Source organism: Urocampus carinirostris, chromosome 3 (genome assembly GCF_059441175.1).
Source record: "Urocampus carinirostris isolate Australia breed hairy pipefish chromosome 3, RoL_Ucar_1.0, whole genome shotgun sequence".
Lineage (NCBI taxonomy): Eukaryota > Metazoa > Chordata > Actinopteri > Syngnathiformes > Syngnathidae > Urocampus > Urocampus carinirostris.
This window is the reverse complement of record NC_142351.1, coordinates 66,911,381-66,928,155: the sequence shown is the minus strand read 5'-3', so window position 1 is coordinate 66,928,155 and position 16,775 is coordinate 66,911,381. Positions and strand designations below refer to the sequence as shown.

General features: G+C 38.9%; 3 pseudogenes; 2 read left to right on the top strand and 1 right to left on the bottom strand.

The window, feature by feature from the left end:
- Positions 1-10,227: 10,227 nt before the first annotated feature.
- On the bottom strand, positions 10,228-10,345 carry LOC148370522 (U2 spliceosomal RNA; annotated as a pseudogene).
- A 997-nt stretch (positions 10,346-11,342) lies between these two features.
- On the top strand, positions 11,343-11,459 carry LOC148370521 (U2 spliceosomal RNA; annotated as a pseudogene).
- Positions 11,460-11,487: 28 nt separating this feature from the next.
- LOC148370520 (U2 spliceosomal RNA) lies at positions 11,488-11,774 on the top strand (annotated as a pseudogene).
- The last annotated feature ends 5,001 nt before the right edge of the window (positions 11,775-16,775 follow it).

Sequence of the window (16,775 nt, the reverse complement as noted above, 5' to 3'; positions counted from 1 at the left end):
CATAGAAACACCGGCGAGCGATAAATGAACGAATCTCGTTCTTTTCAGCCAGCGTGGACAGATGACTGGGGCTTTGTGCAAAAAATGACCGAGCTGTTTGTGTTATTATGCATTATGCCTCGAGAGTGTTGTACCTCGCACGTGAAGTGTTAAACGTCATTACAAGACGAAACATGAACATGAATTCAAGGAAGAGTCTGAAAAGGCGGATACATTAAAACGCGCTGTGTCCAGGTACGGTGTAGTGCCTAAATCCGACTCCCCTTCAAGAATGGTTGAAGTCATGGATGTCTACAGGCCTTTCCACATGTTGCTCGCATTCATTTTTTAGTTTGTTGATGAACAAGAATAGTGGAAAATTGGTCAGTTACACGATTACAATGTATATCAATGTTGTATAATTGGACTGGTGTAAAATTATAACTCTGTTGGATATTAAAAAAAAAATGTGCGAGTCATTATTCTTGGTGTGGCACACTGATTTACAAGAAAATTTGAAAGTGGCACTCCACACCGAAAAGGTTGCTGACCCCTGGTGTAGACTATCAATGGAAAAATCACTAAAACTGGAAACATGTCTTAACAGCCTCCAACACGGTAATAGAGTATTTACCACGCTAAGTTATTCCCCCTTTTTTTTTTTACTTTTTTTTTTAATCCAGTGTTTTTCATCAGATTTTAGACTGCCCTGTCCTTTACTAAGGAAAATAAATGCTCAAATCCATGGGTTGCAAGATGGGCTGGTTAAGAGTTTACGACTGTAAAAAAAGAGCAACTGTATATTAAAAAAAATAACACACAACACATTATTGCATTTGAATGAATGGTTTTATGGTCATTATACAAAATCTAAATGTAAGAGGAGGTAATTTGTCTAAAGAATGTGAGGTTTCAAGGTATGAGCAAAGACCCCAACTCACTTCAACATGCACGCCCCGTTCCACCCTGTGTGGTCTGTGATTTTTTTTCACCCTCTGATCCCATGCAGAAATTGGAACCGTTGCTACGCGTGTGTGGGTACTGAAACCGAGGAGCTGGCTAGTTGGGCGCTAGCGTTGTGTGTTACCCCAGCCGAGCAGGAGTTTCTGACTTCCCAATTTATTGTATTTGTTCATTTTGTTATTTCTCTATTTATTTATTAAATTAATTAGCAAAATCTTTAAAATCTACAAACAAGTGTCTTAAAAGTCCTCATAAATATTTTATCTTTTCTTTTTCACAACTTTCGCTCTGATGCTTGAAAAATTATCCCGGAAATGGTAAAACGCAGGCGTCACATGTGTATTATGATGCATCTCATTTGCGAGGGCACACAGAAAATATCCTAAAGACATTCCTTCTTTCTGGCCTGAAAGAGGGAAAAGCACCACACCGGCTACTAGTGGTAAAAACATGACATTGCCTTAAAACAGTGAATATTACCTCCAAGTCAGATGTGATCATGAATCAAGTCATACCATTCACCCAATAGATTTTATCTGCGTGCTTAACTGGCATTTTCACGTGTTTACAGTTTATTGTGTTGGTTTTCATCAGAGAGTGTCTCAACAGTGAACATATATTATTTAATGAGCTTCCATATACAGGCTTCCATAGAAACGTATAGCCAAAATTGAGTTTTTGTTTGTAAAACCATGACTAAACTGCAGTTGGGACTCTGCCATACAATACACTTTGTGGATCGAACCACATATCAATTGTTTTTTATTTCGGCTTTGCGTGTGCTAAAATAGGATAACTGCATGTTCTTCCCCACAGCGCCAACAATGGATGTTAGAGAATTGAGGAAACAAAAAGTTGTCCTGAAATATATAAGAATGCAAAAAATAGATGAGGGGACCAACTATTTGGTGTTTTAGAGGCTGATTCAAATCATGTCTTAATTTTTAAAATATTTTAAATTTCTTAAAAATACTGTATGAACTTCCAATCACATCCATCATATTTTGCAGTGTATACAGCGCACCAGGTTATAAGGTCAAATTAGGGTATTATAGTGAACCTTATAGTTCTAAAAATACAGTACTTATGGAAAGAGCAATACCTGGCTTGTGAGCCATACATTCCAGACCCCTGTTTAAGCCCTTCACCTGCTCAAGTCTTGCTTTGCAGTCGTTTAGTCTCAGCTTTCTCTCTTTCCTCAGTCTTGATTTATTCAGGACAACGTCGTGGAATGGCCTGCGGCCATGTCTATTTGTTTTTGGTGCGTCAGGCGCTTAGACGGCGATACGTTTTGGCCGGCGTGTAACAGACTCCGAGTCGCCCGGGGCGAATGGCATCGGTGGGGCTTAACCCAGATTTGTATGTCTCTCTAAAGTGGGAGCTCCCCTGGTCGCGTCTACCTGGATGTGACAGGAGCACAAAAGCACTCAGGATGAATCAAAGGCCTGCAGCTTTTGTGAGAAAATAAAAGTGAACTACCTGGAAGGGATAAAATAAAAGAGCAACAAGCGCAACATATGTCTTAGAGTTGGCACCTTTATCATGCCACCCCCGGGCTTTTCAGGGCTGCCTTCACCTGTTGAGGCAGATAAAGGCATGCACAGAAATGAATATTTGGAGACCAAACGTAAAATTAAAATGTGCATTGCTTGGCGGAAATACTAAAACAACAACAACAACATAAATTACTATATTTTAGGGACTATAAAACACACAATAAAAATATAAGGCACATTGAATTAAAACTAGAGTGAAAAAAACGAAAGTTAGGTGTACACAGAAAATAAACATAACTAAATTTAAATTATTTAATTCATAGAAAATAAATTAACATTAAGGATAGGTTCACACTGCAAAGCTTACATTTTTGGTGAATGTTCCAAAGTTTTGCGCAAAGGAGAACACGTGAGGTCAGGCGCAATTCGGCAAGTGTTCACAGAAGTACACATAGATGCTAACGGCGGAACGTATCGAGCAATTTTAAGGTTGCTGTGCTACCGAAGGCTGAACAGATTTGTCCCCCAGATATTAATTCAATCTACAACCTCGCTTTCCCTCCACAGTCGCTCCACAAATGAGACACACAAGTTTCCTTTCACATTAATGAAATAAATATATATTCCTTCCATTCACTATGAAAAGTTATTTTCTTTTCCCCCCATGTTTATTTATGTAGAAATCAATTTTGACTCCTCCGCGATGCTCAGTGTTACATCAGAGTTCTCAGATTATCATACTCTGCCACTTTTCTTTAGGCTTTTATACATTTTATCATTATTTTTTATTTCACAACACATTTTAATCACATTTTAGGCGTTAATTTTCCGTAATTAGGTCTATTTTTAAAACCCGCGGGGATGTGATAATGGCGCCGCGGGCACAATGATGCCTGCTGGCACGTGGTTGCCAACCCCTATTCTAGATGATGGTGTACATTGAAGCCAAGTGCCAGTATAATGCCTTAAAATGCATCCTTTTTTCTCAGAGCTTTGGTCCTCTATTGAAACAAAATAAAGGTTTCCTGGATTTGACTTTACAGCAGCGAAGCATGAAGCAATCTCACTTCAGGCTGAAACGTTAAACGTATTGGAGCATGTTTGACTTGAGCTGGAATCTCTCAGGTTGCAGGAGGAGGTCAAAGCTCTGGTCGTGGTAAAGGTGGGTGAAGGCTTCTCCCCACGGACGTCCTCTCGCCTTTTATCCTACTCCGTCTCACCCGCCTCGTGCCAAGCCGCCTTTTCCCCTGTTGATCAATTAAAAACCTGCTTTGCTGAAATAATTAGCTGACATTTGCTACTACTTAACAGATGTTTCTGTAGGAAAGAAAGTACAGAGGTGGAGGGAGGGCAGGCAGCCTATGCACCGAGGAGGGTGTGTTACGTTCGGTTGGATAAAAATAGAATTTATATAATAAAAAAAAGGAAACTACTTCTTGCATTTCAAAGAAACTTTTACAGTAATTACAAGAGGTGGGCAAATGCGAGCATGATCATCACAGTTAACTATTGTTTACATAATTAGCCTGTAATTAGTGTCACATTACAGCAATAAAAATGGCATTACACAATTAATTAAAAGCAAACGCCTTGTTTGTCTGTGCCTCCCTAATCATTCTTATTGTCTCTGAGCAGAACAAATGGCGTCTTTGCTCCAGTCGACGTGTCTTCGCTTCACTCAGAAACTTTACACTGCCTTTGACAATCTCGAGTTGGAACTGGGCGTTTGGGGGATAAATAGTAAACAGATTTTGGATTTTTTTTGTGTGTTCCCAGGCCAGTGAGATCGTGTCTGTTGTGACGTACCAGATGGTCCAATTTGGTCTTTATGATAATGAATTGATAATTGTTGATAACTTTACATTGAAAGTTATCAACAATTATCAATTGTCTTCAAGTGATCAGCAGAGTAAAAGTAATGTAAATGCAGATTGCTAGTTGTATATCCACTCAAGTCGGACCAAAATCCCTTAATTCTGCAATTAGTCTGTTCCATAACCGACCATAATAAGTGTATTTCCACCATGTAAGAATAGTGCAGTCCCGTGAAAAAAGATTGCCCCCTTCCTAAGTTCTGTGTTTTTTTGCATATGTATCACTCACAAAGGTTTTTAGCTAATCAAACTAATTTAATATCATACAGAGACAACCAACCTGAACCAAATCGGGGTTGGGCTACCTTTGGCAGTGATAACAGGAATCAAACATTGACAAAAAATAGCCTTTCATACGATGTGGAGGAATTTTGACCCACTTTTCATTGCATTTTTTTTTTCTAAACCTGCCATATTTGAGGGTTTTCCATCATGAACTGTCAGTTTAAGTTCGCCACGGTATCTCAATTAAAATCTGGACATTTAATCGATAACTCTAGAACCTTATTTTAAAAAAAAATATATATATATTTCAGAGCGATTCAGAGGTTCTGGCTTTAAAGCCCCAATGTGTAATATTTGAGCACTAAATGGCACTGTAATTTCTAGTGTGAACAAAAAAAAATGTCACAGAACACAGTGTAGAGAAGATTTCTTCTATGAAGGGGAGGCATGACAGAAAAAAAAAATGGAAGCACTGCATGAGCGGTAAAAGAAGAGTCAGAGTAATCGGGAATCTTGGCTCCCCCTAATGGTGCCGGTCTTGTCAGGATTTGGGTAACAGAGGTTGTAAGATATGAGTGTGATGAGGTGACACGTTCTCCCTCTCGGCTTCAGCACTCTTTTTTACAGATTTGCCCGTACCTCCTTTTCCGAAGAGTGCATGCTTGGGTGCCATCTGTCTGAGCTTTGGGACTAAATTGGCTGATTTCATTACCATTCAGGTGAATATTTTTCTGCAGAGAGAAAAAGAAGGTGAAAAACTATTGGTGCAAAGACACGGACTTTGGCAGCTAATCCCCGAGGTGGTTAATGGAGTCACTATCTTAAAGCTCCTGGGCTAATGGATCAGATGCTCTCATCAGCTCAGACTCTGGTCCCTTTCTACTTCAATAATTTCACACATGATATATTCTTTTGCAGAAGAGTGTGTGCTTCAAAAATTTGATCACGACACTCATGCACGGCCGTACCATTGAATCGTTATTTATGCAAGTTAGTTTAGTTGTGCATGCAGTATTTTAACAGCATATTTCAGATGTATGCGTATATGATGGTAAGGTATGAACTACTCATTGGATACCTCTTTATTTTATCTTCCATCTTATTTCTTATTTAACTATTTTAGGAAAGAAACTGTTAACCAGTTTCCAAGCAATACTTTGGAAATATGTTTGCCATTTTATCCTGAAGTTTTATTTTTATTTTTTAAATTTTTTATCCTTTTCAGTCTTTAATGTCACGGTCGGACACACCTCCTACCAGCCGAGGGACCCAACTGTGGTTTGAACCAGGCACAGGTGTGTTAAATTATCACACACCTGTTCCCAATTATTCATTGTCTTTTAAAGGATATTTTAAACATTACGCGGTGTCAGGTCATTGTTTCGTTTTGTTTCCCCCACCACGCCAGGTAAAGTTGTTTCTGGTTTCTTTGCTAGTTGGATTCTTGCATTTTAAAATTTCCTAATTCCAGGTTTGTTTTTCTGGTTCTGTTTTTGTTAAGACGTTTTGATGTTTGCTTTGTGCCCGCTTGTTTTTTGGGTTCTTTGTTCCTGTTTTTGTTAATAACTACAGTCCCTGTTTTGAGCACCTAATATGTACCAGATCCTGCTTCCCCCATATGCAGTGTTCTCGTTTAACCGCGTCCCTGCGTCCTAGACGCATCATTTTGGCTGGGGACGCATAGTTTCAAATCAACGTGCGTCCCCGGGACGCAACTTTTTTGACAGAAAATTGTCATTATTACCCAATTACTTTTTTTAAAGAAAGATTTACCGCACTCCAAACTTTTCGTTAGGTAGATCAGCCTGTTGTTTTGGTCTTGCGGTTTAAGTTTTCGTCTGCACGCCGATCTCGGCGCTTCGAGATCACGTCATTGTTGTGGTAGGTGTCGGTGAGGGAAGGTGAAAATCAACACAAAATTGGTAATTTCTTCAGTGTCAGTAATAAGTCGAAACAATGCAGAAAGTGATAAAAATGGCAATAATTCCAACACAAAAAAAACGGCGGAGAAATTCATACCTGTCAACCTGTACATTTTTGCCGTACAAAGTATGTTTATTATGCATTTTAAAATGTGTACGACGTCCAAGAAAATTCGTATGGAAAAACGCAAATTTGTCAATTATGGGTACCATCCGGTATACACCGACTATCACGAAACGGCAAATCAATCAAGTCAAACGAGTTCGAGTTTTGTAGTGAAAGGAAGTCTGTCTTTTTTTTTTTTTTTTAAAAACCGGCTTTTTTGGCTCAACTCAAACGGCTCACTTGCTTTGATGATTGATATTCCGAATTATGTTGTATTAAGAAGTTAAGTAAAAAATGAAGTATAAAAGTAGAAAATGAAAAAAAAGACAGGTTTGTGGTTATCCCTTTAATTGGTATATTACCAACAATAATTTGATGCAGAAAATGAATTAACAATTTGAATAAGAAAATGTATTATTCTACCTAATTATAGTTGCATGTATTTTTTCCTTCTACGGTGAAAGTCCAAGCTACTTAATTTTTGAACCTTTTTTATAATAAACCTCATTCATGTCGAGCAACTCAGTATCTCACAACAAAATGTTAATTAACAATATATATGATATAACGAAACACATGTACAATATAACATGTTAAACCACATAAATAAACACGTTTGAAGAAAATATGGTGTAACATCATTTTGTAAGGGAAGATACGACAGTTTGTAAGGGCATGGAGCCGTGGAGGTTGACAGGTATGGAAATTCTTTGAAAGATCGCGGAGGCGAGGAAAGGAAAACACGTGTGTTCAAGCGAACGATTCGACGGAAGAAAATAAACAAAAGAATACTCCCAGCAAGAAAAGGACTTTTGTGCCAAAATTGACTAAATTAGATTCCTGGTTACGCTATGAGGAGGATGATAATGGATTGGACCTTGAGAAGGCATTACAACTGTAGCAGGAGAGCAAACCACAAATAATTTATGAACTGAAAAATCTGAAGTGATAACTGCTCTATATTACTAATGAACTAATGATTAAAACTGAATGAAAATATGGATTAATATAATTAGTTCAGCAACATTATTTTGTATAATGTACAATATTGTTGTGAACTGAAAAATCTTGAAGTGATAACTGATTTGTATTACCAATAAACTGTAATGATTAAAACTGAATGAATATATATATTTTTATTATATATTTGTCACTGATTTACAATTTTAACCTCAATAACACTAAATTTTGGGGACCCATAGATCTCTGTTGGGACCCATAGATTTTTGAGCATGCGAGTCCCCGGGACCCATCACTTTTCATAGGTAAAATGAACTGATATGGGTCCATTCATCCATCATTAAATCATAACATATCACTACAAGTTTATCTTTTTTTTCTGGCGTCCCATCCAATCTAATCTTGTTGCACACAATGTTAAGTAGTTTGTCATCAGCGCTAATAAAGACTATTTTATTATATTCTATTTCAACTTCAGGGAAAAGAAAAGTCAAATAACACTACAATTTTTGTATATGTCTTTGGGATTATATTTTAGACAAATTCTGAGTGTTATAACCAATAAAATAGATTACAAATTTGAAGCAGAATAACCTTGCGTTGCTTTAATCTCATCCTAATTTGTAATATTCTTTCAGACAGTCAAGGGAATATGGATGTATTCCTTAGTGTGGGGCAACAATATGTTTGTCTTCTTCATATTTCTTGATCATTAGAAGCTTTGCATTCTTTTTTATCATATTTTTGTTTTTCCCTTTAGCATCACTGCACGCAAGGTAACTAAAAACAATGTATACAGTGCAAAAAAACACAGTATTGTACCGCCGTCTCGTTTTGACGAACCACACAAGGTTCTGATTTCAACCATGACAGTAAGAGGCATATCCGCATGTTCATGATGCTGTGATGCAAACCAATAGCAGACAAGCGTTTATATGACATCAACCAATGGCATACAGTCATCTAAAATATAAACCTTCAAGAAAAATAATATGGTGGGAAAATGTAATGAGGGGATAGAAAAACATCTTCTTCCACACTGTGGCAGGAACACATCATATGGTAGGGATTCTGTAACAATCCAAAAATTAAATGTCAATAAAAAAGCTTAGGTTTTCTGCTGTGGCCGTCTTTAATTGGTTAACCCCTTAACCTTCGTTGAGAAGTAAAAATGTGTATGTACGATGTGACATGACACATACCATGGGGAAGCAAACTCTTAGGATTCAAGATATGTTGACCATTTCAAAATGTACGCATCACAAGAATATCACGGAAACTATAAAGACATTGCTCACTAACAACATCCCCTGGTACTCAGCTTATGATAAGATTCTCCGCAAACATGGTCTCGATACATTTACGAGAGGCCAGTGAATCCAACCGTGTAAAATATTTACTCCAAAACACACTATAATGCCGACAGGTAAAAAGAAAAAAATCTGCCTCAAAGCATTCCTGCATTGTTGGTTGATCCTTGTTGAAATCCGTCTGTTTCTCCCGTAATTTCTGTTTACATATAAAAACACTCGCAAAATAATTTCCAAAATGGCAGTTATCCTTGGAACTTTCAATTGGCATAATGCTCGATCAATTGCAGTTTTTTTTAGGGTCTAGAGTCCGCAACAGCTTAAAGCGGCAAGTATTGATAAAACAAACTCCTTTAGCTCCAAACATTTTTAGCTAGTAGGGATCGGTTCAAATGATGATCAACACATTGGTAAGCAGGGTTGGGTAGGGTTACTTTAACTGGATTACTTTCAATTACTTTTGGATTACTCCAATACCAAATATGCTAATAAAAGACAAAAGAAACTAAATATGAATACAATTATCACTCACAAAACGTGGTAAGCTTTCTCTCCAGGCTTTGATCTCTGGCAAAACTAACATAAAATGCGACAGAAACAAAATGAAAATAAATCCAAACAGCTTGCCAACATCATTTTTGTTGTTCCGTGTATTCCGTTACTCCCCAAGCCTGCACAAAATTTAGTAATTTTATTCGTATTTAGTATATTTCTGACGCGGGATAAGGCAGCCGGCTGGATGGGACGGGGGGGGAGTCGGCGGAGGTCTCTCCCGGGCCGTGCGACGGAGCGAGTTTGGCGGACGCGGCGTCACCCTAATAAGGATAAGCGGTGCAGATAATGAGATGAGATTTTTATTTTTTTATTTTATTTTATTTATTTATTTATTTGTTTTTTTGAAGGGTCGTCGCTACTTCACAGATTTTCACTTTTTGCGGGTGGTTTTGTTCCTCATTAACCGCATCTAAAAAAATAATACCGTAAATACCGGACTATAAGGCGCACCTGATTATAAGCCGCACACCCCACATTTCGGGAGGAAAACGGATTTATTACATACACAAGCCGCACTGGTATATTAGCCGCATATATCCACATTGAGAACAGGAGTCCTTTTTAACTGAACAGTTCTAACGGTGATAACTTGTATAGATTTGATGTTTCTCTGTTGCTAGCTAATTATCAGGCATTTCATATTACACCTCTGTGCCAGTAGGTAAAAACGCTTGGGGTTTGGGGTTTTTAAGGGTTATTGATCTATCTTCGTTATTCATTATCCATTATCCGTTATCGGTCAGTTCATTATACGCTACAAAGCCTAGGAGCCGGGACACTTACTCTCAGCCAAAAGTCTAAGCTAAGGTCCTAGCCCTATAGCCTTGTTGCGATCATTGCGAATGCACCGTTCCCGGAGGTACTGCAATACCGGGCCGATGCGTGGAGTGGACAGAGCAAGCTCTTATTCCATCTCCGGATTGCAAAAATCAAAGGTCATTGATTGCTCAAGTATTCGGAGCACAAATTCAGAACCACAGTCTGAATATAAAGTACGCAGTTCCAAAACCACATCTGAATATAAAGTACGCAGTTCCAAAACCACATCTGGGGGTTTAAGGGGTTTTAAGGGTTATTTAGCTTGTTCATAAATCATTATCCATTATCCGTTATCGGTCAGTTCATAATACGCCACAAAGCCTAGGAGCCGGGACACTTACTCTCAGCCAAAAGGCCAAGCTAAGGTCCTAGCCCTAAAGCCTTGCTGCGATCATTGCGAATGCACCGTTCTTGTTTTCATGCCATCTCAATTTCTCATAATTGGCTGATAGAGCGGAAAATGATACCGGTTCTTATCATTTGATGCAGACCTGCAAAGTCCAGGTGCCCGTTGAAAGTAATCCAAGGAAAAAAAAGTGTATATTTCCAAAGGTAAGGGTGGGAAAAATATATATGCACCTTTGTCTGCGGTGTCCACAAACACTCACCTTTACTGGTCCCTACTTCCCATAATCCCCCGCGTCTGTTACGCCCCTTCTTTTTAATTGGTCAATGCAAGATTATCAGAACAAATGTCCAAAATAAATACAAATAAATACATGACAAAAATATACAGCTGCAAATACATATTATACATGGTTACACATATTTACGAAGAAAGACGGTACACCGAGAGAGTTTTCAAAGCTTTAATAATAATAATATAACTTTCATCCCAAACCGTGCCTGTGAAAGGTACCACCACGCTACTCCTAACACGCTCGCAGGGCTTAAAGCGTAGCCGGAATTATGAAATTCACGGTAAGCCATCCTCAACATGGCTTTAGGGCTAGGACCTTAGCTTGGCCTTTTGGCTGAGAGTAAGAGTCCCGGCTCCTAGGCTTTGTAGCGTATAATGAACTGACCGATAACGAATAATGGATAATGAATAACGAAGATAGAACAATAACCCTTAAAAACCCCAAAAACCCCCCATCTTTGATGCCAGGTCCTTAGCTTGGCCTGTTAGGACCTTAACTTGGCCGCTTGGCCTTTTGATTTTTGCATTCCGGAGATGGAATAAGAGCTTGCTCTGTCCACTCCACGCATCGGCCCGGTATTTCAGTACCTCCGGGAACGGTGCATTCGCAATGATCGCAACATGGCTTTAGGGATAGGACCTGAGCTTGGCCTTTTGGCTGAGAGTAAGTGTCCCGGCTCCTAGGCTTTGTAGCGTATAATGAACTGACCGATAACGAATAATGGATAATGAATAACGAAGATAGAACAATAACCCTTAAAAACCCCCAAAACCCCCCTTCTGTCGAATGTGAAGATCTAGAAGTGTTGGCGATCGACTGATAGATTCTAAATGAGTCGTCATGTGGAGATGGAATATGAGCTTGCTCTGTCCACTCCACGCATCGGCCCGGTATTGCAGTACCTCCGGGAACGGTGCATTCGCAATGATCGCAGCAAGGCTTTAGGGCTAGGACCTTAGCTTGGCCTTATGGCCGAGAGTAAGTGTCCCGGCTCCTAGGCTTTGTAGCGTATTATGAACTGACCGATAACGGATAATGGATAATGAATAACGAAGAAAGATCAATAACCCTTAAAACCCCCCCCTTCTCGTCATTATTGACGTCTTCAAGGGCGTCTTCCTCACATTTGAAACGAATCTCTATCCTCTGTCATACGGACAATTCGATCATAATCCAAGAGGATGCAGTTTACCTCGGCGCACAATTCCACCGGTCTAGATTTTACCTTTTGTACTCGGGTGCCGCTGGTGTTCGTTAGAAAAACTACTTAAATAAGACGCTTCACTGAATAAGCCGCAGGGCTGAACATTTGAGAAAAAAGTAGCGGCTTATAGTCCGGAATTTACGGTAATTAAAAAAAAATAATAATATTTTTTTTTTGGGAAGGTGCGCCGCTACTTCGCGGATTTTCACTTATCGCGGGTGCTTTTGGTCCCCATTAACCGCGATAACCGAGGTCTTACTGTAATTTATAAAAGAAGGCCTCGGATCAGTTTTCTCAAATCCTGAGCTTCTTGTTTGCTGAAGAAATCCTCCCGAAATTACAGCTTCTTTTGTTCTTCTATTTGTTCATTCTTGCGAACGTGGAGAAGAAAAAGTCACAGCACAAGAAAACAAGCTGGCAAAACATCTCTGAAGCAAACCAGCCTGTCACAAGCTCGTCCTTTCCTGCAAATCACCTTCTCACGTGTTGTTGTTGAGGTTTATGCTGGAAGAGGACTTGCAAGAAGTAAAAACCAATTGACATATCCCCAGGCTGTTTCTTTTTGCCTCACTTGCAGAGCAACAAAATGAACTCCCCAAGTTCAGGTTGAGGTTCAGCATAGCCGTGGGCTTTGCCATGTGTGTGTTTGTGTGTTGCAAAGGCAACCCCCTCACCTCGCCTCATGCAGACACACACGTCACGCTCTTTCTTCGCACATGAAGTGACAAGACAATTTGCATTACTGACCTCAACTTTCATTCACACAAAGACAAACATAGAAAAAAACACACTGCAATGCAAACTTTTTACCTCTCGGGTGTTCACTGTCACTTTCTGAGCAGCTGCCATTTTTGTTGTTGTTGTTTTATTTTTAAATTTGTATTCATTACCTTAATTTGTATATAAGGTAAGCATCAGTGTTTATGCCCCTGTGTAGTCATGTGACACATGTGACACGTCGGGTTTAAATCTATGCGCTAAAGCCTCAGGGTCAGGTGTTAGGTTCAACACTTGCGCAAAATTCGGAATGACCTGTACAGCCTCCGGCTTGCAACACCAAGCACAACACAACACAAAGAGGCGGTGCACTCGCCCAGCAGAATCATGGGTAGACTTTAATTGTGTCATCTTTTTGACAGGATAAGATTAACCTTGTTTCTTTCAAAGGATACTATTATTGCAAAGCTTGAATTAACCCTCTGTGGCAAACTTCTTTTGGAGGTTGGATTATGGGATACATTTGTTCTGGTTTGTTTTTGTTGATTTAGTTGATTTAGTCCAAAAACGGACATCGCTGCTAATTCCAATTAGGCGTGCCTACGGACTGTACTCCATTAAGTATCTCGATATGTGGACTATGCAACCAGGTGAATACAAATCTGAACAATGTGTATGGATACTTCAATGCGTACAAAACTCGGTCCGGATGGGCAAACAGATTTTTGTTAATAGCAAAAGCAAGACATTCAGTGCTCTGCTAATCTTAACATCTGAGTTAACATTAAAGTCAAAGAACAGTAATCCCCTCATTTATCAAGTTTAAAGGGGACCAGAAACCCCCAGGGTATCCAAAATTCTACAGAACCCACACCCTATCATACGCAAACTCACACACACCCACACAAACACACACACACTCACAAAACATTATTCTACAAGTTCAAATTTAGATAGAGCCACTAAAACCTTCAAAGTGTTTATTATTGTCAATAGTGAAACCATGGAAAGGGATTGATGCAATGCTACTATATGATAGATTGTGTTCTGACTGGAGATGGAGTCAAATAGTTCTGGAAAAAAACGGTTGGAGTTTTGGCGTGCTATAGGTTTTCAATGCCATTGTTAGAATTGCAACTGTCTTTAATGTTATTGATAACAACGTTGTAAACATTGTTTACAACAGAAGTAACCCTTGCACTCCAGGATGAACATAATAATAAAATACTTAAAATACAAAAAAAATGATCAAAAATAATTTAAGGAAGAATAGGCAAATATGTAGAAGGTAGTGCTTGTAGACTGGCTTAAGTCGTAAGTGCAAGTACATTAGTTGAATGGTATTAGCATCAACACATATTCAGAATATGAGTAGAGAAATCAAAACATATACAGTATATATACATTTTCCTATTTTTTTCTCTCAGTTCTTTTGGCTCTTAAGCGGCTCCTCAGATTGTTTTTGTTGCTTTAATCCAAGTATTACCAATTGATATTTAACATTATGCACAAAATGACTTAAAAAAGGAAAACATACAACCAAAACAAAAGTAAAGACAACAATTAAAAAGAAGAGTCTTTTTTTGGGGCAAGAAAGATGGGGTTTACATGGATCATTTGTCTCTCTACTTTTCCCTCATAGCTACAATGATGATAAAGGTTATTGTGATCTTGATTCTTATATAAGTCCCACAGTGCTTTGCAGCATCCAAATATCCTGGATGAGGGGACCTTCACATGCCCACAAGTAAACAGACTCCTACTGATACTCTATAGTACGCAAATGATAAGTTTATATTTTGGAGACACTGAAAAGGAGAGAATACATCAATTGAAAGACAGAGACACGCCTTTAGATAAGAAAGTCAAGCCCTTTCCAAAGGCCCTCTCAATTAAATCTCTTAGGTTACAAAAGCAGATCCGCCCTAAAACTCACAACTATAAACAATTAACATAATTTATCCAAATAAATCAATTGCAATAAAAAAATGAAATAACATCTATAACCAGCATTTTTTTTTTAACAGTTAAGGTGTGTTTTTTTTTCATATGCTTGTAGCACATGCGAATCACACATGTGAAACAATTAACTGATGCCCTAAGTGGTGCAGGGCAAAGCCTACATTGTCGCCTTCTCTTTGTTTCATTCTTTTGTGAAGCCAGCTCAGTTGCAGAAGCTGCCTGTTCAGCTGGCTATGCACTAAGCATCTGAAGTTCTCTTTGGGATATTTCAGGTGAAAAAACGGCCTTTGCCAATTCTGGCTAAACTTAAACGGACTTAGTCTCAGCGAACATTGGACGACCCAGTTCTTTGTCCCACAGGCTCATTGTCGATTCTCCTTTTGACTTGTACATGACAGCCTAAATAAGAAGCACTGAGTTGCTGTGTTGTGATCGTGTTCCAACGCATTATTGTTCTCTCTCCTTGTAAATTACTCATTGTGACTATGGGGTCAATTTTCTCTGTAAAAAAAAAAAAGAATTGATTGCAGTGCCTGAGCTACTGATGCGGGCAATAGCATATGAAGTTGGCCCGGGGTCTTGCAGTGTTGGAGGCACAAAGTGGCCAGCCACTGTTTGTTGCGGAGACCACATGATTTCTTTTCGTTTTTGGATCGCCAAATGTTTGGTTTACTCACGTCTTCTTCTATACAATATTGCATTCTCATCACCCAGATCTTTTTCCATGTCCCCTTCCTTCACATTGTCACCCGGTTTTTAATTTTTAAGTTCAAAATCCTCATTGGGACAGTCCGAGGTGCCAGAAGAAAAAATCCTCAGGGCCAGATAATCCCTCCATGATTAAATGCAGTGCTTCTTCGGCTGAGTATTTCCTTTCCATCCTGCCCAAGTCAGTGTCTGTAGGTAATGGCAATGGATTGAGTCGGCTCTCAATATACATTCTCCCTAAGAGGTCACGATCCGATCGGATTCAAACAGCTGACTAATAATGGTTGAGAGTTGAACACACTTTTATTTGAATTGTTTACCATTTCAATGGGAATCATTCAGATGTTTATCTTTTCCATGGCAATCAATCAGGTGTTTATCCTTTGAAGCAGCCCACAAGTGCTTTGGCTGTGCCAAGAGGCACACAAGCAAATCAAGTTCACAACACTTTGCAATAACAAGGTAGAAAGCACAACATTTTTTTTGTAGAGACTTCTGCAAAGCAAGGCAAAATAATTGTCGTGTACCAGATGCACCACGGTGTGCAATACCAGCGTCATGGGGCCTGCAGTCAGTGGTTTGCGAGCGAAATCATTATTATCATTGTTATTATTATTATTATTATATTTGGGCTTTGGCTCCACTCAACATTTGTTTTTTCGTTGGATAGCCGCAGGCGCCCACATTGAAAAAAAATGCCATACAATCACGAAATAAACCCTTACCCGATACAGTCTAAAAAACACAGCCGGCATAATGAAGTTCTATTGACTGGATGGCACTAAAGAGAAAAACAAAAAAAAAATCCTGGGAAATGCATTGGAATACACCAGGTTTATGATAAGTTAAAGATGATCAATTATAATGGGTGTCTATGCATCCCAAAAGTTTACATAGCACACTTTGTGTATACCATTTGGGTGGCTCCTAAATGCAATAACATTTACATCACAGCACAATTCAAAGATCTACATTTACTCCCAACCTGAGGGAAATTTGAGACCCCAAATGTTTACTTTTCAACACTTTGTCTTTGATTGAAAATACAAAAGCATGAACATGTACATAATTGGTACCTGCACGCCACACGAGTTAAAGTTATTGCATGACAGAAGTATTTGAGTCAGTTGCATTGAGAAGAATGGACGGGCACTTGTGTTACAGAACCTTGTAATATTAATTGCACCTCACCAGCAACATATTTTATCTTACACATTAAATATATGTATGTGTCTATTATAGCTGACAAAACTTCTCTCAGTGGGGAGCAAGCAGCAGTTTTACAACAATCAGTGCTTAAAGACTCAGGTACCACTAATAAATATTCCTACACT